Here is a 25444-nt window from a genome sequence, read left to right on the forward strand (position 1 = left end):
GCTAGACTAGATAGGCCTTTGACCTGATCCAGCAGGATTCTTGTTATGTTTTTATGCATAATGTTGTGGGAGGGCTGTTGCCATCCTGCCCTGCCTGTGGGCATCCCTGAGCCATCTGATTGGCCACTGTGGGAAACAGGCCTTTGGTTCAATCCAGCAGGATGCTTCCTCTGTTCTTTATGCAGAATGCAGAACTGGCAGAAGGGGAGAGGGAATGAAAGGTGCTCAACATCTGGCTTTGTTCAAATGTAAGGTGCATGAGCAGAGCTGTTAGCTTTACTCTGGAGTCAAAGCTGTCGTTCTCCTTGGCTGAATCATGAAGAGCTCTTAGGTATAGAGGCACTCAGCTTCAATATCTCTTTTCTCTTCCACCCATCACCTTGTTTTCTCCAGCTAACACTTTTGGAATCAGCTGAAGCAAAATTGAACCACTGGTGGCATGTATGAGTAGGGTAAGAGTCAAAAGTCCATCTCTAAGAGACTGCTCCTAACATGCTTCCATGCTAAGGGGAGATCATACCTCACGGGTAGAATACACAATTTGTATGCAGAAGATCCCTGGTTCATCCCCTGGTGTCTCCAGGTATGTAACAGGTGATGTAGGGAAAGAACCCTTTCTGCCTGAGGCCCTGAAGAGCTAGTGGCAGTCATTCATTCATTCATTTTTTTCTCTCTGCCTCTTTTCCACAAAAGAGTCATACTCAAAGTGACTTACAACAAAGAAACAGAGATGCATTTGAAACAAACACTGCGAAAACAATTTCATAGTAACATTGCAAAATAATAATGTAGTAACAATTTCGTAACATAGCAAAACAAAAAATTAAAAACACAGCAAACCACATTTCAATCCTGTAAATATAACAAGATTACTCATGCCAGAAAGAAATAACAAGCGAGCTTCCCAGTTTCACCTTAGTTCTAGAAACACCCCTCCCATGATGCTGCTCACAGTTCCTCTCATGCAGCAGTTTTTTATAAGGTTTCCAAGGGCAAAAGGATGTAGCAGCTGGAAACATCCCTCCCATAATGTTGTTCCAGAGTAAATAATCCTAGGCTACATGGGCTGATAGTCCAATGTGTGCTATAAATGGCAGCTTCATATGTAGCTATCAGAGTAAGGGAAAATTGGAATCCAAGATGGCACCATGCTGTCAGGAGCAGGTTTGGTGCTTGGTCATAGGCACCAACCTGTGGGGAGAGAGTAGACTCATTCCTCTCAACAGTGTAGCTCTTAGCTACTCCCTTTTACTCACATGGACAAAACTGCTGAACTAGGAGATACTGGTTGTGGAGACAGCAAAATCTGCCTTCCACTGCTGATAGTGGATGACCTGATCCTCACTGGCAGAGATCCCATGTGGTGCGTTCAGTGTGTGTCTGTATAAAGAGCTCATGTAGAGAGCATTACACTCTGTGAGGTTGTTGCAATGGAGGTTGCTCCATTAGAGTGGGGCACTGCCCTAAGCCACACCCCACCTGCCTTCTCACCTTATAATCAGCCCTGGAGTGTCAGTTTCTACCTTCATTTTGCTCTTGAAAAACTCAAGCAGGAATGGGTCTGGGTGGGGGGGAGAATGAGAATTAGCTCCACCTCTCATTGGCTCTCACTCTAATTATAATTCACTCTGGCTCCACCTAACCTTGGCCTCTCTGCTTTCCACCCGAACAGTCCCATTGGGCAAAGGTCACCACTGGGTTGCTGCAAACACTCCCTCCTTCCGCATGCAGACATGCCATCTGACACGACGGCTAGCACTTTCCTGGTGCTTAATAATTTGCACTTGGGTGCGCTGTGGGGTGGTCTTCCGGAAACATATGCCTCCATACGCTTTTAAGAAAAATGCCACACACACAACAGCAGAAGCTCTTCTCTGCTTGTGACCACCAGCCCATGGAGGATTTGTGCACAAGCTTTCCCTCTTTCTGGTGTTAATATTGGTTATTGTAAACTACCAGCAGAGGTCACAGTCTTGCTGATCCAATGTGAAAGCTACACAATCTTGTTAGAAGACGCTGCAGCTCAGGAAAGAGGATTACACAGTAATAGTACTTGATGAATCTCTCCCCTCCTTTTCATTCCCTATTACAGGAGGATAGCTTTTAAAAAAAATCTACGTAAATAACACTGCGCACAGGGCAGGGCATATTGGCAAGTAATTTTTCAGCAATATGGCTCCCGTGGCAGGTGTAGTTCTAAATAGTACTGCACCATGGTCAGCAAGCTGGATTTTACAGTGATTTAAAGAATTAATGTTGAAGGAATATCTGAAAATGTTACAGTGCCTCTTTATATTTTTGGCACATGATACAAAGGTGAGAAATCCAGGTGGCAAAAAATAGAATATAATGGAAAGTCATTGGTTACCTTCAGAGGTTGAATTTTAAAGAGGACAGATTGAAATTATTAGGCCTGTGCTGGAGATCTGAGGCAGAGGAGCTGCCCATCCAGTAACAGACACTGCTTTTTAAAGATTGGCAAGAAATGTGGGGAAGGGCCACTTCTGCAATTTCCACTTGCTTCTCTGGCAAGCCAGTTTCTGCACATCTCAGCAAAATCCCACAGAGCCAGAAAGGAGTTTTCAGTTTAGACATGCATGTCGAAGTGAGTGAGTGTTTTGACTTGAGATGGCGATAAAATGCTCGCAAAGACGGTTAGCATGACAAGGGTTCAACGGCTGTGACTGAGTAAGGAAAGTTGACATAAAAACAGGGAAGATGGACAGGCCTCAGCTGTGGGCGGCTTAGTTTCCTATGGAGCAGTGCGGTATAATATTTGATTTTTCATGACTTTGGTAAGATAAACTACCATGTAGTTAGCAGTTTTAGTTTACAGGTGTTCAGTGTAGATCTTTAAATGGAAAGTCAGTTTAGAGATATGTGTTCTTTGCATTGTAAAATCTGGGCTGCCTTGAACCTTTCTATGTTGCGGTTTTTCTAAGCCTGGGAATTAAGAAACCGAAGATCCTGCTTCAGTATTGCATGGTGTTTAACATCCAGCTGAAGAATAAACTTACTGTGTTGGGATGAATACATCTATTGTCGCTCAAGGGTACATCCAAATAACACATTAATCAAATTACACACACTAATCATGTGGAGAATTATGCAGGCACACACATACCATAGCTTTTATGTATTTTTCTCTAAATATTTTTGGATGCACTCCACGCCCAGTACAGATGTAATGTTGCTAATATCCCAATCATGGTTAGAAGATGAAAAAGTCTGTGGTATACTCTCTTTTAACACCTTCCCACGAGAACTTTCTCCTTCCTCTGCTCCACTTTAGCCAAGGTGTAACATTCACACTAATCAGGATTGCCCTGGTAATTTTTGGTTCTGAAACCAGGGTTTGAAGTGGTTTCAAACACTATGAGGACAACCCTGGTTAGTGTTAATCATGGCTAGCGACAATGCAAATGGCCTATAACTGTTCTGCATGGGACAATGACAATAAATATATCGTATAACTGTGTGCAAAGCATGGAAGGGAGGGGATAAATTAAGCATGGGAGCATGCTTGCAGCACACACCTGTCGTCCTAAATATGGTTTGGAACATGCAAGCCACAATAGTGATTCATTTTCATGTACATGAGCTGCAAGGCCGGCAACTCAAGCTTGCTGTTTTTACAGATAATCAAGATGAAGATGGGTAAAGGGATTGAATGGGACTCGTTTTCTACTCTGAACACTGGGAGTGTTCACTTGTCTACTTACCGTCAATGTAGACGGTACTGAGCTATGTGGAACGATGGCCTGACTCTGTACGAGGCAACTTCCTATGTTCCTGTGTGTGCCCTAGTAGGCTGTACTACTTCACGTGCTTAGAGCAGCTTCCCAAAATACTTGGAAGTAAAAATAAAGAAGGGGAATATGTTTTTAAAAGTATGGTTAACAAGACAATAAATCATTTGAATATGACTATTAGAATGTAACTGTCTTGAGCAAATTCCTTCCTAGAAGTTCCTTTTTGTGTACAGTAAAAAAAAAAAAGTAACTTCTAGCAAGGAATTTGCTCAATATAGTTATATTCTAATAGTCATATTCAAATGATTTATTGTCACTGGAACCCCGAGTTTGAATTACAGCCTTAGTGTAAGCGCCTTTTGAAAGGCACCTTCGGTAATTACCTCTGCAGATTGAGTAATGTCCAAAAACCCGCTTTAAAAGTGCTAATAGCTGATTGAAGAAGCCAAAATTCGCTCCAGGCACTGAAAACTGATATCAACACATGTGGAGTTGGTTTGTGTTTTTTGGTTTGGCTCCGTTTCCTTCTTCCCATTTGGAACTTTTTAATATCTTTTTTTCCCCACTAGGTGATTGAATGAGGGATGCATTTTGCCTGGAACATAACTATAGTGGCTTGCATTTTTGTTTTAAAGGCCTTTTTCAATAAGTTGCCAAAGGGCACTGTAAACATCAGTCCATACTGCATTGCTAGTAAATATTTCTGGCTTTCATGAAATGACTGGAAGGAGACTCTAGAGGGTGCTGCAAAGCAACGTCTATGGCAGCCCTACTCTGTTGCTCCCTTCACAGAGGTTCCTGCATTCCAGTGCTTAAAGGTGGTGGAAGTTTGATGTACATTCCTTCTTCCGACCACAAGGCATCTTAAAAAAAAACGCCAGCCCTGAGTGAATGCCGTTGGGTTTGGCTTGGAGACCGGTTCCGGGCCATATGTCTTAATTATTAAGCTCTAGGGGATTCCGCAGCAAGGCTTTGAAAAATATTGTGGCTCTAAAAGCACAGCACTGGAATTTTTCTCGCTGGCTTAAATCACTTTAAATACTGAAAGGGCTTTTTCATGCATTTGTGGAACATAATGAAGATAGTAGATGGACTTTGGGGGGGTAGGGGGAGCCAGTGGTGATGTGTAGAATGACTCTGCATGGTTTTTCCCTCTCCTAGGTGGTAAATATGGTATATCACCCGCCAAGAGCAAAGTGCAACTCCTTCAATTTTAACTCTCCCCCCCACCACTTTGTTCTGGTGCCTAGCAATAAAACAACTCTACCCGACAGAAAATTCTGTGCTTCGTAGACACTGTGAAGAACGTGTTCCTTTTTCTAAATGCCCAAGTCATATTTTTAGACTAGTGTCTTTTCTTTTTGCTCCTATTTATATAAGCCTGCTTTATATAGACTTTTGTCCTTGGGTAATATATATAAACATTAACTGTCCGTGCCAGATGCAATTCCTGTTTTAGAGACATGACAGACACATCTGTTTACAGTGGCTCAGTGTCTTTCATCTTTTCTTCAAGGCTGCTGGTCCTTGGTGGGTTAAGAAGTTCACCGCTAAATGACTGTAGCTTTCGAGCACGAGCAAGATGTGGCCTGTGATGGCTTAAATTTAGAACCTCAAGACTTATGAGCGTCTTGAGACTGAAGGGTACACATGAAGCCATTCCCCACCGCAGCCTTTTCTACTAATCTCCTACCCCTTCTCTCTGTACCTCCCCCCCCCCCGCCCCCGCCAATGAGCTCTCCATCCTTTATGATGCTTCCTTGTACTGAGGCAGATGACTGGTCTGCCGAGTCAAGTGCTGTTTACTCTTGCAGGCAGCAGATCTATCTGAGGTCTCAGAGAGAAGACTCCCCCCTCCCCTCCACCAGACCTGTTACTTGAGATATATGAGACCGAACCTGGGACCTTCTGCAATGCAAAGTAGGTGCTTGAATGCTTGAACACTGGGCTATGGTCCCCCTCCAGCTGAGTAGAGGGGGCCTTCAGGTAAGCAACCAGTTACATACCAGGTGTATACTGCATCCTGCCAAACAGGCCTACCTCTCATTCACTTGCTGCAGGCACCTGTCTCTCTGTTTTTGCAAATACAAAGGAAGCTGGTAGGGGGCAGGTCATTTGGACACAAATGGTTGTGCATGTTCTTTCCTCGGTGCAACAACCTCATCTTCCTGCCCCAACTCTCCATTTTCTTCTGTGCAACTCCTCCTTCTTTTACACCTTGTTGAAGAGGCAGAAAACTGGACAGAAACTTCTGCTAATTACGCTGCATATACCTGGAGGATGCTCACGAACCTTGTCCTTGTATTCTTTTCTCTCGCAGGGAAAGGGAATATTTAGTGCTCCTAGTCCCCAAGGTGACTTGAAATGATTTAAAATTTCTTGATGCTAAGGCACCCAGGCACCCGGAATTTTTCTAGTCCCAGAGCCCTCTTGGTTTTTTAACAAATTGGTTTTGCTGCAGTGAAAATTGCTCACCTTTTCCATCAAGCAAAAGTCATGGTTTTTCTAAAAGGCATGCTTTCAGTACCGGCCTGCCATTTTCTTTCTTTTTAATATTCACTGACAATGTAAAATAAGTAATTTTATATTTTTTTACTGCCAGTTTAAGACTGATCTTGGGAATGGTAATTGTTTCAACTGGAGAGAAGATTAAAACTCTTCTCCCCTGTCAGATATTAAACACGGCGAAACTTGCTTTGGGCTATGAAATAAAACCTTTTGATTTGCAGCAAAACTTGGTGGAAAGCTGTCAGGCAAGAACTGTGTAGATTTGTTGGCATAAAAGCCCCATTTTATTTTATTTTTTTAAAGGGGGTGTGGAGTTTGTGGAAGCCTGCTAGGCCATTTCAGCTTGAGACATGTATTTTTGAGAAACTTGGTCCCATTGTGCGGGGGTTAGCATGGAGCAAAATGATGGTAATTCAGAGCTAGAAAAGAGTCTGTTTCTAATTCTGAATCCTTTTGAAAGCACTGTAGCCTTTTATCAACGGTGCTAACAAGAGCAGAACTGTCTATGATTCTGTGCTTGGCACATTCCTCCTTCTCTTCTTGCTCCCCCCCCCCCCAGTCTCTCTTCTCAGTTCTTTAAAATTCAGAAACATGTCTGTATATAGCTGGCGTATTTGGTTTTGTGTGCTTATCGTGTTCTCAGAACGCTGACTATTCGACTCAACATTGTGGGTAGCAACTTAATTTGAAAAGCTGCTTTTTCTTGTTGGTGGGGGTCCTTTCCCTCCACCCCCCTCTCCAGATCCTGACTGTGGCAAAAAATCAATGTGCAGATTGCGGTCTGCACTAATAGGAATCAAGCTCTTCAAGGCATGAAAATGGGTTAATCAGCAGTGAACCATTTGAAAGGCCATTTCGAAACAAAGCTCTGTTCATAGGAGCAAACCATTGAGGTAAATATTGCAAGTAAATGTGCGGGAATGAAAACAGGATGGATCTTGCATATTGCAAACTTTAGTGTTCTATCAGTCACAGAGTTATCATCTATTGCTCTGATTCACAAGTGGAAATACATGCCAGAGCCCTTGGAATCCTGAGCTGTGTACAGTGGTACCTCGGGTTAAGTACTTAATTCGTTCTGGAGGTCCATACTTAACCTGAAACTGTTCTTAACCTGAAGCACCACTTTAGCTAATGGGGCCTCCTGTTGCTGCTGCGCCGCCGGAGCACGATTTCTGTTCTCATGCTGAAGCAAAGTTCTTAACCTGAAGCACTATTTCTGGGTTAGCGGAGTCTGTAACCTGAAGCGTATGTAACCCGAGGTACCACTGTAAAGAAATCCTGAAAGTTTTATAGGCCCATGAAAACTGGAAAGCAGCCTTTAGTCAGACCTAGGTGGAATCTACACATGCATAAAAAATGCTGTGAAAATGCTTTTTTTTAAAAAAAAAAAAAGTTTTGAAATATATATAGACTTTGCCATAGCTCACCATTGCCATCTAGTGGCACATTTGTATATTGCACTTTACAACACACTTAAACATTTTATTTGCAGCTGTATAGCTGAGTCACTGTTGGTCCATGCATCCCAATAGAGTCTACTTTGACTGGTAGCAGCACTCGAAGGTTTTTCTCAGCCCCTCATCCAATGTAGCAGCCATAACTGCTTCCTGTGGGAGCGAGTTCCATAGTTGAAGTATGTGCTGCTTGAAGAAGTACTTTGATTTATCTGTCTGGACCCTTCCAACGTTCTGCTTCATTAGATTTCCATGAGTTCTATAGTATTATTAGAGAGGAAGAAAAACGTCTTTATCCACTTGTTCCATCTCATGCATAATTTTATAAACATCTATCACGTCTGCGCTTGCTTGCCTTTTTTCTAAACTAAAAAGTCCCAAAAGCTGCATTTTTTCCTCATGCAGAACTTGCTCTATCAGATCCCCTCGGTCATTTTGGTTGCCTCTTTCTGAACCTATCAATCTTGTCATGATGAGCTTGTAATATGTGTAACTGATCCCTTCTCCTTAAAACCCCAAACTGTTTTATTCTTCTTTGCTCTTGGAGCAAAGGTTCATAACGCTTGGGAAAAAGGTTCATAACGCTTTTCTGTGGAAGTGAAAACTCTCAAGAGATGCTTCTTTACACCTGAACGTAAAGTTCCAAGGACAGCAGCAGGTGGGTGTTGGTCTCTTTCTCCACCCCCCTTCCCCCTCCCTGCTTCCTTTCTGCCAAAAATAACTCCACATATTTTAGATCTTGTAACTGCATAAATCCAGATAGGAACCTTGAATTAGCCCTCAAAAGCTCAGGGGGCTGGGAAATGGAACAATCATTGCTGCTGACAGAACAGATGTTCTGTTCTCTCTCGCTCTCTTTCTGAATTGCATACAGCTAGGATCTTGTTCCTTAACCGTTCTTATCAACTAATGTTTAACAATCAAAGGAGGAGACTGATTGTAGTTTAGCTAGCCTTCTAGGGTTGCTACTGCCTCTTCTCAATTTTTATCCCCTCCCCTCCTTGCTTTCACTTTCCTTGATTGACTTGTCATTCACTGCTGGAGGCTTCTGTGGAATCTTGTGGCCCCTTGACCACCAGCGGTCCCACGTGCGTGTCTGCATTAAATATTCAGACTGATTTTTAATTGTATTTTAATTGTTTCTTTTATTGCATGATATGGTTTCATAATTTGAATTCCATGGGGCAGAGCATCTGGAGCTTGCAGTTAAAAGGACAGGTCACACATGTTTGCCTCATGTAGCAAAAGCAACCAAGAGGATTTGTGGCCTGTTAAAGGCTAGCAAATTTGTCACGGTGTCAGCTTTCGTGGGCTATATAGTCCACTTCAACAGATGTATCAGAACAGGTGATGGATGCCCTGGGCTCCTTCGGGAAGAAGGACAGGATATAATTTGAAGAATTAATGAAATCAAATCAGGACCTTTCTTTGCCTGAGACCCCAGTGCAGAAAATGCTGAGCTAGGTGGGCAAGTAGCCCTATCTGGTAAAAGCCAGTTTCCTGCGTTCCTAATTTGTTTAATCCTCCTCCTCATAAAAGCCAATCTGGGCTGGTGGCCATCACCTCTCCTTGTGGTAATGAATTCCGGAAGTTGATTTTACACAGTGTGAAGATGTGCTCTCTCCCGCTGTAGGGCCATAGCAATCACCACCTTTTTAGAAGTTAACCCCAGGTAGTGTGATGAAACCCTGGGTTAAAACATAGGTGAAATGGGTACCCTAATGTGTGGTTTTTGCAGCTGTGTCATGATACCTTTTATTAAGGAGGCTGAAATAGTTTGAGTGCATAACCTTTTTAGAAATGTGTATTCACATCTTAATACGCCACATTTGGCACATGCAGTTCTTGCCAGCCTAGGAGAGGCTGATTTTTGTTTCCCAGGGAAGCTGCCTTCCTGCCAAGCTTTAATTTAGGTCTCCTTAATGGATTATTAATGAACTTGTGAAGCGTATGTGAATACTTATTGACAAAACACTAGCATTAAAATTCAACAGTTTGTCTGTCAATACCCTAATCAAGGACAAGGCGGTTGTACTGAGGTGATACTGAGAAATACAACTGTTACCCAACCTAACGAACTCCTTGAAGCCTTATTTACAATAACTTGGAATGTTATCTCTGAATCTTTTGTTAGGCAGGGGTGCCATTTTCTTGTGACTTTGACCAGTGTAGGAACAAAAGTGTTGGAATGACAGTTTAGTGGAATTGGCTGTTTGTGTTGCAAGTCCTATTTTTATAACCATGTTGGCTAAATGAAACCTCCTTGTCGAGAGGCAGTGTATCTCTGAGCACTCATGTTATGGGGACAAATGACAAGAGAAAAGGTATAACATGTCCAATAGCGTACCTGACAGAGCTAGCAATCTCTGGTACGGTGTTGGAGAATCCAAGGACACTAGTCCTGGGCAAACTTCAATATCTATGCTGATGCTGCCTTATCTGGGCCAGCTCAGGACTTCATGGCTGCCATGACAGCTATGGGGCTGTCACAATATGTTGTGCACTGACAATTACTGCAGATCATGTTCTAGATTTGGCTTTTGCTAGAGGGGACTGGGAAGGATCCAGTAGTGTGTGCGCACACGCACGCTTCACTCCCTGGTGAGGTCTGGGTTGGCAGCAACTGACTCCTCCATGCAGGTCGGTCCGCTCCCAGAAGTAGATGGAACTGAACTGGTGTCTGGAAGCAATGATGGGCTGGATGGGATTAATAAACTGAGGCTGAATTCTGATAAAATAAGGACTTTGGAGGTGGAACATAGCCATTGTGGCTAATAGCTTTCTTCTCCATGAATTTGTCCAATCCTCTTTGTAAGCCATCCAAAGTCTTCATGCCCTGAGTTGCTTGGTGGCATCTAGCTCACCACAGTTGGAGAAGAGGATGCTGGACTAGATGGGCCTTTGGTCTAATCCGCTTACATTCTCAGGTGAAACTAAGGCTCCATATTGTTTTTCTTTGACGAGTTACAGGGGTCAGCAAACTTTTTCAGTAGGGGGCTGGTCCACTGTCCCTCAGACCTTGTGGGGGGTTGGACTATATTTTGGAAAAAAATAATAATGAACGAATTCCTATGCCCCACAAATAACCCAGAGATGCATTTTAAATAATAGCACACATTCTACTCATGTAAAAACACCAGACAGGCCCCACAAATAACCAAGAGATGTATTTTAAATAAAAGGGCACATTCTACTCATGTAAAAACATGCTGATTCCCGGACTGTCCGTGGGCCAGATTTAGAATGCAATTGGGCCGGATCTGGCCCCCGGGCCTTCGTTTTCCTACCCATGGACTCGTATATTATTAATAATTCTCCCAAGTGTGGTTTAGGATTGAACTGCATGGTTGGAGGTAGCCACTAGGTGGCAGAGGAACAAACTACCAACGGCTTGATCCAGTTGGTGTAAAGCAGCCTGAGACAAACCAGATGTCCTTAGCTAGTGAGTGGAAGTGCTTTATATTATCCTGGTAAAGATGGCACACTTCATTTCCCCCTCTACCACCAAATGGTTCTCATATGGATATATAACTTGGTTCACTCCTTGCTGTGCTTCAGTGCTGCTGTTGTTTTGGCAGAAATCTGTCACCATCTGTAGGTATTCACTTGCTTTTTACTTCTCTCCCGCCCCATTCCAATTTCTTTTTGTTTGGAATTCCATGTCGAATGTTTAAATATTTTCGTAATAAGCGGGTGTTTGTTCTTCAGTAAATGTCCCTTTTGATAGTCACATGTGTTTCAGTTTGGGCTTTATCGTCTGTAATCAGTTGCTTTCATCGGGGGAAAATGTTATCTTTGGAACTTGTTTCAAAAAGCAGGCATTTTGTGTCAGTGCTTCATGCATCTTCCTCTGATGGGGGATTTATTGAAAAATCCAATTTTGTGTTATGATCCACAGGCTTTCTTTCTGCAGAATGTTTTTTAATAAAATTAAAAAATATTTTCTCTGTTGTTACGCAAACCTTCGTTCAGTTGTTGTTGGGGTGAGTTCGGCTGTGTTCCCTTATCTGAATTCTATGTTAGATATTCGTAGCTTGTTTTTTTATTGTGTGGCTGAAAATGCACACTATAAAAGCACACAAAGCTGTCTTATATACTGAACTGTTTACTTCACATAGCCCAGTAATTTATATTACTCTGATTGGCCATGTCACGCCAAAACCTGAGGCAGAGACCTTGTGATCAACGTGCTTCCCAAGATCCATTAAACTGGAAATATTGGGAATTGAGCCTGAGAGCTTGTACATGCAATACATAGAACTTGTAGAGTTGGAAGGTACCTCAAGGGTAATCTAGTCCAACCCCCTGCAATGCAGGAATCTCCACTAAAGCATCTATGACAGATGGCCATCCAACCTCTGCTTAAGAACCTCCAGTGAAGAAGAGTCCATCACATTCTGAGAGAGTTCATTCCACTGTCAAACAGTTCTTACTGTCAGAAAGTTATTTCTGATGTTTAGTTACAATTTCCTTTCTTGCTATGTGAATTCATTGGTTCGGGATCTACCCTCCGGAGCAGGAGAAAACAAGCTTGATCCAACCTCCATGTGACAGACAGCCTTTTTGTAAATTGTGGTGCCCAGAAGTGGACACCGTTATCCAGCTTTGGCCTCATCAAGGCAGAACTATTATTTCCCTTGATTGGATACTGTGATTCTGTTGATGCAACTTAGAATAGCATTAGCTTTCTGTGCTGCTGCATCACACTGTTGACTCATGTTAATCCTGTTGTCTACTAAGACTCCTAGAGCCTTTTCACATGTACTACTGGCAAGCCAGGTGTGCAGCTAGTTATTCCGAGCTGACCTGTGGACCTTCCTAAAGTATTTCCACAGGTCTGTTCATGGGGTTGGTCTCTCCTGAGATTTTCTCTTTCTCCTACCCAGCCTTTTGCTGCTGTTCTGAAGCAGTGTAGCCTTAGCTCATGACATCGGAGCACTTTATTCTACCTTTACATCAAGAATTCATGAAGAATTGGCAGTTGGCAATAGATGCCTTCTTTTTTCCCATCCGTGAGCTAATGCTATTTTATTGTCAGGTTGCTAACTCTTGTGGTACTAAGGCCTTACAGTTGTTCTGACAACACTATAGTGACATGGAGCAAGCATTAGTCAACAACTTTTCAAGGAAGGGGAAAATATTAATGTGTTCCAATCAGGGTTCAAAATTAGCAAGGTGCCAGGTGCATTTTGCCCCCAAAGTTTCTCTATTTGCGAGGACCTCAAAAACTCTGGGTGCCATTTTTTGCACCTGACTGACACTCAGGGATTACTGTAGTGTATGTGCTTTGAAGCCTCAAAGTATATGTTAAGCACAGACAATATGTAAAGGAGTTTAACAAGAAAGTGTAGAGTGTTTTGAAAACTGAAGTATGGTACCAATATTTTTATTGTAAACACCAAAATAAACACGTATTAACAATTTCTGATAAAAATGTGATCACAAGAATGTGTCTCTTATTTGAATTGCATATTAGTTCATGTTTATCAAAATAATAAATAAATAATGTTGCCAAATCCCCCCCCCCCCCCCCGCCGCCGCCGCCCGTGGCGACTAGACATTCTGTTTTGGTGCCCCACAACCCATGTCCCATGGCTCCTAGCTTTTCTATCCCAGTTTTTAATACTGGTTCCAATTGAAAGATGGTGCGAGTTCTAAAGAGACGTTTTCACTCTGAAGCCAGGTTACCAATTGCAGGACAGCTATGCACACAAATTGTATAAATCCATCCCCACTGTACTGCTGTCAGATACTGGAATTTGTCTAGCTATGAAGGAAGGATTTTGCCTCCTAAGTAGCAGATTTGCAGTGCTCTCTTCTGCCACATCTTAATGCATAGCTTCCCTTCACTCTCAATGAGAAGAGAGAAATAAACAGAAGATCAGAGATTCCTTTTGATGCCAAACTCTCATTCTGAAAAGATTTGAAGGAAAGTGTCTGGGGAACTGTAATGCAGTGTTTTCCAGAATGTGAAGCTTTATTTACACAATTTATGCCAGCTACATTACTCATGAGAACATGTGAGACAGACTTGGTCCAAAGCATTATGATTTTACTAAAAAACCCACAAAAACCCAATGTTGTGTCAGTGCCTTACTTTAACTGTCTTGCAGTTATTAAGACATTATTTCTGTAAATGGAGTAATTTTTTAAGAATGGTTTTGACTTAGGGTACTCTGCTTGTTGCCTCCTACCCCCAACAGCCCACCTACTTGTGCTCCCTAAAATAGCTCTGTTGGACCCCCCTCCCCGTATGTAGTCATGTGTTACCACTGGAATGGGAAAGAGGAAGTAGATACAGTGGTACCTCGAGTTACAGATGCTTCAGGTTACAGATGCTTCAAGTTACAGACTCCGTTAACCCAGAAATAGTGCTTCAGGTTAAGAACAGGATTGCTTCAGGATGAGAACCTAAATTGTGCTCCGGCAGCATGGCAGCAGCAGGAGGCTCCATTAGCTAAAGTGGTGCTTCAGGTTAAGAACAGTTTCAGGTTAAGAACGGACCTCTGGAACGAATTAAATTCTTAACCAGAGGTACCACTGTATGCGTGTAGCTTAACTCTTCCCTTTATTTGATTTTGGGGTGGGGAAATGATGTCATAGCATAACATGTGGCGCACCAATCTGAGCAAAAATAATGCCTGCACATTTTACAGCAATGTGCCCAGGTGTACTTGGTAAGAACTGGGCACAGGTTGACTTGGGTTACTGCTTGAGTCTCTGTGAAGTCATGCATTGAAGATACATTTGTTCTTGACTTCCTGTGCAGGAAAAGAACAGGCTAGAATCTGGGGGCTTGCTGAGTGCAGGGCATAAAATTATTGTATGAGTAGAAGATTTGTCCTTGAAGTGAGATTAAGGGAACACTACTGCAAAGAAGATGTTTGAGTTGCTCTTTAGGAGTTTAGTGTCTATATGTTTGTCTTGTTTTATTAATTTGGAATATTTATATCCTGCCTTTTCTGCCCGACAACAGGTTCCAAGGTGTCTGTCAGTGACCCAGTTGTCAGGTAATGGTTTGGCTTAGTGCAAAATGGGTGGGTTCTGGGAGAGGAGATTGCGGTCACTTTGTTCTTCCCCTGGTCCTGTTGCTGCTGTTGTGAACCAAGGGGATGAAGTAAGCATCTTCTCATCTGGGCCGGGGGACGACAGCTGGCTTGTGTCATTGGCTCTTGAATCTGTGGCAAACTGGAACCAGTTTATGATCTGGCATAAGCAGCCTTCTGCATTAAGTATGTGGTAGACGCAGCAGACACAAAATAGGTATTGGGGGAGGGTCATAACTGTGTGGTTGCTCAACCAACCACTTGGAAGTTAAATGTGGTGGGTGGGTAGTTCATTAATGTGTACAAAGAATGGTACGCCATGCTGTTTCTCTTCCCAACAACTTTGTGCGTGGGTTGCTATTCTTCCTTTTACCAACAAGTAACATACCCCAAACCATTGTGACTGAGCCATTAATTGGAGCTTTTGAGCCTCCTTGGTGTACATTCCTGGTGGTTGTTTTGTGTTCCCTGGCAAAACAATAATATTTTCAGTTTTACATAGCTTTGTTTGGGTCTGAGTTATCTTATTATTATTGATAACTTTTAAAAGTCGGGTGACCGGATATAAATACACAGATCTGATCTGTGTTTTTGTTGTATTTTATTTTAAAATGTCTAAATTGTTTTTACTTTATTATTGAGAACATGGGAAGCTGCCTTTATGCCAGGCCAGACTATTTACCCATTCTTTCCTGTGTGTATTGTTTTCTCTGATCTGCAGCAGCTCTCCTGGGCCTCAGGTAAAGAGAAGTATTTCCTGTCACTTTCTACCTGACCCTTTTCCTGGGAGGTGCTGGGGATTAAACCTGGGGCCTGCAAGCAAAGCAGATGTGGTGTACCACTGAGCTGTGGTCTCTCCTCCAAATTTGGTTGCTTTGGGACCTGTGTTTGATGCCGAGAGGGTGCTTTTCCCCACCATCTCACCTTGTCTGTCTTCGAAGGCATCCTTTCAGCGTTTGGCAGCCATGGCTTCAAATCAGCAGTGTCTCTTGCATGACTGCAGCTGATCAATAAATGTGTGCAGGTGGCTATACCACTTCTGCACACACTCACTCACTCTTTGCACTCTGTTACCATGGTCTGTGTTTAGTGTATTCTAAGCGGGCCAGAGAGGGAGAAAAAAAATGTATGACTTCTTTCCAATCATTGAGCTCAACTGAAATGAGCATTTGATTAGTTCCATCCCCAGGTATACATTTGAAATACAGGGTGGCATTTCTCTCTCCCTCCTTTGGGTAGATCTCATAGATTCCATGTGTGAGCGCCACCACCTTTAGGCTGCCTGTTTCCCTTTGGACTTGTATCTGTAACTGCTCTGTAGCTTGGTCCTTCTGGTCTGTTAATTTTTTTTCATCATTCTTCTGCAGACTTCCTGTTCTTTTCTTTTTTCTTTTTTAAAAAAAGTTTATCAGGCCCTCTTGAGGGAAAGACTATTATAGCTACGGTCACTTCCTGTGGTTATTGTCACTTTCCTTTTAAAAGGCCGCTTGATTCCTCCCCCCACAAAGAAAAAAAAACAAATCTCTGGAACATAAAAATGATTAGCGCACTAAAAATGTGAAGAACTGTTTTTCTGCCTTTTTGCTGTGTGCCTCTCATAAAAGATGATGAATTCATAGCAAAAGTTTTCTTTTCTAGGGATATCATCTGTTTTGCGCAGAGTCTGCTAACATTCAGGATGTCAGGAAAATCTCTTCTCCCCCCACCTCCCACATCCCTGTGCTCCCCAGTTAAAAGAATCTGCCCTATTCTGGAGAGATTGTAAAGGAAGCATTTGGTAGTCATTTCCGCTAGCTTTTTTGTGAGAATAAGCATGCTTTACATTATAATAGTTTAAACATACCGCAGGCTGTTGATAGAGGTATCATATTTTCCATTCACAAGCGTTTAACGTACGCTTAAGAGCATAGTGGAGAGGGCAGGGTGGCTTTTATTGTTTAAAATTGGCTTGATTTAGACCATTGCAAAAGCCTGTGGTGCATATGAGGGAAAGAATCTGCTTTAGGTCTTCTGACCTCTGTGTTTTAAACTCACTCGCACTGTGTAAGATTTTAACTAATGGCAGCGTTTTTGAACAGCCTTTTACGTTAGCTGTAGAAGGATGGTTCCATGGAAGAAAGGGTTCATCTTTTTCAGTAGCTGGTGTTTTATTTAGGCTAGCTAAAAGAACAGCCAGCCTAAATAAAGCACTGGCTTAAACTACCTTCCATGGTAGTTTACACAAGCATTTATTAACAATTTTGCCTTGACAAATGTTTGTGTCTAAATGTTTTCATTTGTCTGCAGGGTTCAGAACAGGCTAGTTCTATTTGAAGGTCTCGGTGCCATTTTTTGAAATTAAGTGACTTGAACACTCCAGCTCTTTGTTTGTGTTTTGTTAAGTTTACCTTAAATAAAATTGTGTTTAGGGAGTTGCTGAGCAGATCTGTGTATGCACATCTCATTGGCATCAGTATATATGGCTGACATGAAGCTTTTTGTCTCATATTTGACACTGCTATTTGCCCTTCTCTTCCAATGTGCAAAAACTCTTCTACCTCTTTAACTAGTAGTAATTTTTATTTGCCACAGGTGACAAGGAAAGGGGCTATTTCTGATCCTGGGATATCTTACCAGGCTGTTAGATAACAGGTCCACTACTTTCTCCCAAGTCTAGACCAAATCTATCTCTCTCTCTCTCTCTCTCTCTCTCTCTCTCTCTCTCTCTCTCTCACACACACACATACACACACTCAGATCATGCCATTTTGGAGCTCCTTTGTTTTTGTTTTCCAAATGCTCAGCATTCATTCTCAGCTGTAGCTTAACATTGTGCCCTCCAGGTGTTATGAAATACAACTCTCGTCATTCCTGACTGTTGACTGTGTTGCTTGGAGCTGATGCAGTTTGTAGTCCTTAGCATCTGGAACATTTCAGGCTAGTCACCGCTGCTGTCAGTGCACTGGCCTCTGGAAGCAGAGCCACTGTTTCCTCAAGGGAGACGTCACGCCAAGCCATAATTTGCAAACCCATTTCAAACCATGGCTTCTAATTCCTAGTGTTCTGGCTGGCTGCAAGCTACGATTTTCCATTTCGGAAATTATGCTAAACCAGGTTAAGCTTCTGTATTTATTTCATTTATTATATATTTTAAACACTTCTAAACTGCCCTTCATCCAAACTGATGCCAGAGTGTTAATACAATGTAATAACCCAATAACACATACTGGCAATAAAACTTTGAGTAGCAAGTGAACTACGGAACTATTAAGCAGAGGCCATAAAATCAATTTTAAATGCCTGGGCATATGAAAATGTTTTAAAACAGGGCCAGGGAACCTCAGGCCCAGGGGCCTAATGGTGCCCTCCAAGCTTCTCTATCTAGTCCTCAGAACCCTCCCCAAAGCACATTGTCTCTCCCCTCTTCCCAGGTCATGCACTTTGCTGGCCCTGTATCATACCTTGAGTGTTTTTGCTTGACTGTAATGTGCCGTTGAACTCTGTTAATGCCTCTGGCTTGCCTGGGTGGAGGATAGAGAGAGCTAAGTGTAGAAACCAGTCTACTGTGCAAAGGTATTCTTTGCATTAATTGCCCCACCCACTTTTGCTTCTTGCCCCAGCCCCCACTTGCATCTGACCTCTGGAGGGTTTCCCAGAAGGGAATGCAGACCTCTGACTGGAAAAAGGTTCCTCTCACCTATCTTAAAACCTCTTGCCAGAAAACAATTTTAGCGTCTGTTCCCGTTGATCCACCCTGGAAAGGATACAGTATTCCAAAATTGAATGTCGCCAGAGAAAAGTTCTTCTTTGTTGAACCCACATGCCACCAATAAATTGGACTTGTAGAAGGGATTCATTTGAATATCTTAATGCATGGGAAGAGGGGCATTGTCAGGTATTTGGATTGCAAATTGTTTATATCTTTGAAAGATAAGCATCAGCACCTGGAATTGGGCCCCAAAGGGAATAAGCAGCCAATGTAATTCTTTCAGAAGTGTTGTAATATGACCCCACCTGACTAGGCCAGTCAGAATTCTAGCAGTTAAACCCTTTTGTTATGGTTGCTGTTTCAGTGTGTGGAGTAGTAATAGTCACTTGCTAGGTTGCTTTTGAGCACGCAAGTTGCTTGCACTTGCCAATTTCCTATAATGGGGCTTGTTAATGTGCTGTGCTAGTGAGGTCCAATGCTAGTGAGGTGGAGTAGCTAAGACTGAACCCACAAACCAGGAACTATAGGCTGTAAACTAACTAGGTGACCTTTATTCAGCAAGCTCTGGTCTTTCAACCTTGGCTCACCATCTAGGTGCTGAAGATGCATCTCTTTACCTCTTTACCCTGGCCTTTGACACTTGATATGCAGATTTTAGGACCCCTCTATTCTTGTGGTGGTAAGTCCTTTTTTAAGGTTGTATGTTAAATTGTTGTGACCTGCCATGGGACCCTGGGATGAAGAGTGGGTGATAAATCATCATCATCATCATCATCATCATTAGAGGGGAATAATATTGTCCTATTGTATGGGGTCCTTGTGATTATCAAAATTTTGATTTTTTTATATTAATTTAATAATTAACACCATGAATACTTATGTGAACACTTGAGACAGCATTTTAAATGCTCTGGTTATGATGAGGGAGATTAGTCCTAAAGTTTTACTTTTTATATTAAAGTAATAATGCATTTTGGGTACTTCATATTTAACTATGATTTTGGGTGGCATATTCATGGAGAATTAATAGAACATTTCAAGGTTGGAAATATTTTAGCTTCCTCCCTACCTCCTTTCCATAGTTGCCAAAAAATTAGAAATTGGCACCGGCCCTTTGCATGAGGAGTCAAGGAGGATTATTAGGTGCCAATGCCAAGATTTCAGACTTCTGACTGATGAGGTGTTTGGGTCTTTTCCAGCCCTGGAAGATCCTGGGGTTAAATAGACTCACTTTTAGCTTCATGGTTTTCATAGACAGTGCTAAAAGGAAACATACACCATTTGCTCTGGAGTTGTAGTTTGGGATGGAATCAAAGCATCCCATGTTAGAAGTTAGAAGTGAGACAAATTCCTTCCCCTTTTGAAATTAATAATAACAATAGTGAAAATTATTTTTAAGTTACTGGTGCTGTGACCTGTGGAATCTTCTTTATGCAATATTCTAAAACTGCCAGTTTCTCTTGTGGGCGCCAGGGTGGTGGTGACAGTTGGTGGCGAGATATTAAAAAAGACAAGACCACAGTCAGTACCTGCTGAGCTTTCAAAGTACAGCCAGCTGAAAAGGAGAATTGAGATGACTCGACGCAGCGAGAGGCAGAAGCAGGCTACTGATAAGAAAGCAGAAAAAAGGTTTCAAGGAGAGAAATGTGCAGTGCATGTGTGTAAAGAAGCTTTGAGTGTTGCTTACTTTATTTGGATAAAGAAATACATGGTTGGTGCCAACATTTTGGAGAACAAACGTAGACCACATCTGTTGTACCAACCTCATATTGTGTCAGACCGGCTTAACTGTCATGGCTTCCCACAGCAGAACCATGTGCTGAGTGGGGTATTAACTCTAGCGGGAAGTCGTTAATGAACATCTTTTAACTGGCTTGTTGGATTTCACAATAAAATGTCTATATAGCTAAATCCTGGGAGTGGTTTCTCAGAAGCAAAGTTCCATAGTGTCTAGTGAGTCTTACTCACAAGAAAACATGTCTAGGATTTTTTTTGCTATTTTTTTTAATTAAAAAAATTCACTATTTGCAAGGCACTTGGGAAATTTTTAGCTTAGAAAGGCAGATCATCCTCCATAATACTTGCCAATATGTAAAATATCTGTGCACTTTAGGGCTTGGGAAGTAGCCGGATAATACATCACGTGCCCTTACAAATTTGTGTGGGCAAAAAGTTGTAAGACAGTTTTCTGAGGTTCCATGGGGTGGGGAGAGTAGAGTGATTACTTATGCATCCAAAGAAAAAGAGGACACTGATTTGCATATGGTAATTTTTATGTATAGGTGCAAATTTGGAGATGTTGTTGTTGTTTAGTCTTCCACTGCCTCCCGCTGTTTGGTCAAACTCATGTTAGTAGCTTTGAGAACACCATCCAACCATCTCGTCCTCTGTCGTCCCCTTCTCCTTGTGCCCTCAATCTTTCCCAATATCAGGGTCTTGTCCAGGGAGTCTTCTCTTCTCATGAGGTGGCCAAAGTATTGGAGTCTCAGCTTCAGGATCTGAACTTTGGAGATAATTGCTTTAATTTAAATATAAATACAGTATAGCTCACCATAGTGGTGAAGACAATGAGCAGGGGCCTGTGTTGTACCTGTTTAGTCAGGTGTGGGATGGATGGGGTGGTGAGCTGATTGAGCATGGGCAGCAGCCCCTAGTTATTAATAAAAAGTTAGAATGAGATGTAACCTAACTGGGGGTAGGGAGGTAGATTTTTGGCAATCCTTAAGCTCTGTTTGGTATGAGTTAAGCAGGTTTGCTTGGTCAGATTCCAGGTCGTGCAGCAACAAAGCGTCACATCAAACCTGTTTTTAACAACATTTGTCAAGATCACATCTCCATTGTTCTTGATAATGGATTTAACAAACTTTCTCCAGTTACTGCAAATTGTGTTCACTAAACAAAGCGTGTGAAATTTGTTCTGAAGGCCATAGAGGTTGTAAGCTGTGATCTCTTTTCTCCACTCACCCCCATTCCATTTCTTTCTGGGTGCCCCCCCCCCAACTATAGTGAGCTGTTCAGCTTTTAAGTGCTTAGTAAATTTTAATAATGCATTTCTAATGTGATCTGTCTGATAAGGCAAAGTGCTCTTACAATTAGTATTCCCTGCTGAAGTATGTTTATCTGGTAGCCTTTAAGCAGCTGTCTCCTCCTCTTGGCACAGTTTGTCTACTAGGTGAAGTATTTATGCATGCCTTGATAAGAGCTAATTCTCTCAGAAGGAATTTCTGAGAATGGCTGTTACCCAATAGATATTGGGAGTATATATCCATTTAATGTTCTTCAGGTGTACTAAAGCTCTTGCAAGAAGGTAGAAGTTATTTCTGTGCTCTCTGTGCAGAAAGTAGCACCTTGGTTGCATACCATTGAATGTTTTTGTGGGCTGTTCTGTGCTTTTTGGCAAGCCTTCGCCCCGCCTCCGGTCCCCGTCTGATGTGGTGCAGTGTGTTTATGTATGCCAGTGGTTTTGAAATGTTCCGCTTTCTGGGAATCCTTTCTATATTAGTGCATGCAGCAAAGTCCCAGACCTAGCTAATGTTTCCAATGAAATGAGGTGATAGAATTTTGAATGGGTGCAAGGTGAGTCTGGGAAAGACTTCTGCCTGGGATACACTGGCTCAACCAGTGTAGACAGTGCTGAGCTGGGTGGACCAATGGTCTGACTTGATAGTGTCAGTAGGACTTCACATTGCAGGTGGGGAGGGGGAGATTATACTTGTGATTGCTCCCTTAATGTACGAGAGCCCTCTCTCCATAAAGTACTCCCTGAGAGTAGAAAGAAAGCTCGTAGGGTATTTTCTAATTGCAGGGAGGTTTTTCCACAGAAGAATAAGGTATGTATAGACCAGGCCTCGAATCTTGTAAAAGGCTGGCCAGGACTCTCATTGTATCAGTGGACCAGTGGGAACTGTGAGAATGTGCCTTAGAACAGGCTGAATGTTTTCCCATCACCTGCACATCCCAAGCGACGACTATTGATCACAGGCAAAATGCCTTTCAGAGAAGCTTGCCTTCCATTTACTGAGGTTCTTTGTTGAGGGACCCCTGATAAACATACAAGGAAGCCCAGGTTTGAAAACCAGGGAGCAAACATATCAAGCATACAGAGTATTTAAGGTTATAGGTGACTTTTCAGTCGTTGAAGCAATCTGTGTTCACCTGTTTAGGTTATTTTCTCTCTCAAACACACACGTTATCTTATTCAAAAATGCACTTTCTCTCTCTTTCTCTCCTCTCCTACAAATAGCAGGAGTTAATGACAGTGTGTCAAAGCTTTACTTTGAATTTCCCCAGCTTTTGTTGGTTTGTGTCACAACCTTAATGTTACTTAAACTAGGTATTCTATTTAATTATAATGCTTATAATAAAGTCAGATGTCAGCTCACTTGGCTGCATGCTTAGGCCTGTACAAGGCTGAGTGCTTTGCTTGTAACTGCATCCCTTGTCTCCTTTCATTATCTGTTAATGGTACTCAACATGACAGGGTTGTTTTGATAAATGGAGGCCGCACTGAAACACGGCCTGGATTTCTTTCTGCTCAGGATTGGGAGTGGCCTTTACTCAGCATCAGGCAGTCATGCTGATTGTGTGAGCGTGCTTGCAAGCATGCATGTGTTTTAAGGGGTATTGCTGTTTAACCATAAACACCCCTAGCTATTATATGATCTACCACTTCAGTCTGTTGATGTTTTCTCCTATGATTTATTTCTTCTGTGATACTCTGAGGAATGTGGATCCTTTTTTTAGCCAGATTGCTCTTGCTTGCAGCTGGTTTAATTTTAAACTAATTTTAAGTGGAAATCTGTTCAAATCTTTGAAGAATTGACTGGATTCCTAATTCATTTTTGACTTTTGTGGCTGTGTACACACACTACACATTTAAAACGCATACCCCCCCTCCAAGAATCCTAGAAACTGTAGTTTACCCACCTCGGACCTCCAATTCCCAGGATCCTTAACAAACCACAGTTCCCAGGCTTCTTGGGGGGGGGGTGCTTTAAATGCATGGTGTGCACATAGCCTTAGATGCACAAATATCAATGCACATCATTGCTGAATCTAAAATAGTAATGGGTTCACATCTAAGTGCTACAGGGAGCCAGTTTTGTATAGCAGTTAAAATGCCAAACTAGGAATACTTTATTGAACTGAAACTTTATTGAAACTTTATTGAATTGAAATGTGTGTTCAGTTGCCTATTCAGGCATGAGGTTGTCTGGATAACCTTTGGCCATCATGTATGATCTCTCAGCCTAACCTACCTCATCAGTTGTTGTTGAGGTAAATTGGGTGGTAGCACCATGTATGCCATCTTGAGCTATTTGCAGGAATGCAGGGTGTAAATCTGCTGAGTCAGATTTGCTGCATGTGCTTCATACAGTGCTTGAGAGACTGTTTGCAAGATCTGACACTATTACCACCCTACATCTCTTCTGACAGTTCTGTTTTCTCTTTCTAGAACTGACTTGGGGAGGAAATTTCAATTTTTGTTTGTTGGTTGAGTAAAGCTTTTTTTTTTTTACCTTGCTCTTAAGGCAGCCTACAGTTGAATCTGCATGTTGTAGCCCCCAATAAAATATAAAATAAACAAAGAGGATATAATAGAACAAATAACAAATCAGGGAGATTCATACCTTGACAGGCCAAATGCAACACCAGCAGAAGGGCCATCAGAGAAGTAATGAGATGGACCTCTTTTGGCAAGTCATTTCACTTTTCAAGTGTGGCCATAGAAGTGCGATTTAGTAATATAATGTTGTTAAGAAACAATTCTGTGAGACTGTCTAGAGATGTCATGTATGTTGCTTTCTCATCCTTCTAAGCTTATTATCTGCTTTTCTATTGGAAATACAATGTTGTTTAAGAATATAAGTTTATAATTCACCATTCTTCCCTGTGCACCCTCTATTTAGACTGTGTCTCTAGAACCTATGCAATGTTTCAAACACTTGAGCCAAAAGAAGGAAAGGAACATTGTAATATTAGGGAGTCATGAAGGTGCTGTGAGAAATTGAGAGCGTTTTTCCTCAAAAAGACCATCTTAAATACCTTGACCAAGATAACACAAGGGGCTGCATTCACACTGCTCCTTGATTACCAACTTGACTGCTGCAGTAGCTACTGGAAAAGCCTGTATTGGCATTTGAGCCAACATGGTTCTCTGCACCAGAAAGGGATCCAATAAATGTAGCATTCACCTCTTCTGGCTGATGCGTTTTGTCCAGTTTAGTTGTTACTGGAAATGGTCAATAATAGTTCCAAGCATTTCAGGGAAGCTAGTATTGAGATGGAGACACTTGCAGACGGACAGGTGGCAGGGTTGGTGTTCCTGACTGGAGATAGCTGAGTAGAGCATCCTTTGTTAAAAGCTGTCCCCTTTTATTCTGTAGTCTCTCTCAGGAAATGAGAGCACAGTTTTGGGGTGGATCCAGGCCCCTAAGGAATTATCTGAATTCTTTACCTTATTGTAGGCAAGTAGGGAGAACACAAACTCACCACTTCGTGACATGCCCCAAATTTTTCAAGATTCTCCTAAAGGGGGTGAGGTGCTATATTGCCATGTGACTGTGACATTTGATGAGCCATTGTCACACTTACCGGTAGTGCAGGGATGGGAAACTGATGGCCCTTTTAAAGTTGTTGGTTTACAGCTCTCATTCTCCATTGCCATGGGGCTGATGAGAGTGAGTCCAGCAAGGGTCCCCCCCCCCCTTGCAATAGTAGCTTCAGCATTTCTGTTTCCACCTCAACTGTTTGGCTCACATCCACCCGTCTTTTTTCTCATAATGAAGAAGGCTGGACTAAGGCATGCTAGAGTCCTAGAGGCATGTGTGTGTCTATGTAGAAATGGTTAAGACTGAGATTCATTGGAGGAGAAATATACACGTTTCTGACTACAACTACAGAAGGCTTTCTCATTCGTACCAGCCCGTTTTCTGCCATGCAGACTTATGATGATGCTGGTGATTGACGACACATTTTTTCACATAGCCTGAA

At 42.2% G+C, this 25444-nt stretch overlaps 1 protein-coding gene across 25 annotated transcripts in view; it reads left to right on the forward strand.

The window, feature by feature from the left end:
- RERE (arginine-glutamic acid dipeptide repeats) overlaps positions 1 to 25444 on the forward strand; it is a 341620-nt gene that overhangs the window by 40153 nt on the left and 276023 nt on the right. Inside the window, exon 1 of one of the 25 annotated variants that reach the window (XM_083752400.1) lies at positions 19942 to 20108. The exons of 22 other annotated variants lie outside the window; for them this stretch is intronic. The gene's annotated coding sequence lies outside the window, so the exon portion shown is untranslated. Of the gene's footprint in view, positions 1 to 19941; positions 20109 to 25444 lie in introns of those variants that run through there. 2 more of the 25 variants (XM_083752417.1, XM_083752416.1) reach the window with 2 other exon arrangements.

The sequence above is a fragment of the Podarcis gaigeae genome (assembly GCF_964106915.1).
Source record: "Podarcis gaigeae genome assembly, chromosome: 8".
Classification (NCBI taxonomy): Eukaryota; Metazoa; Chordata; class Lepidosauria; order Squamata; family Lacertidae; genus Podarcis; species Podarcis gaigeae.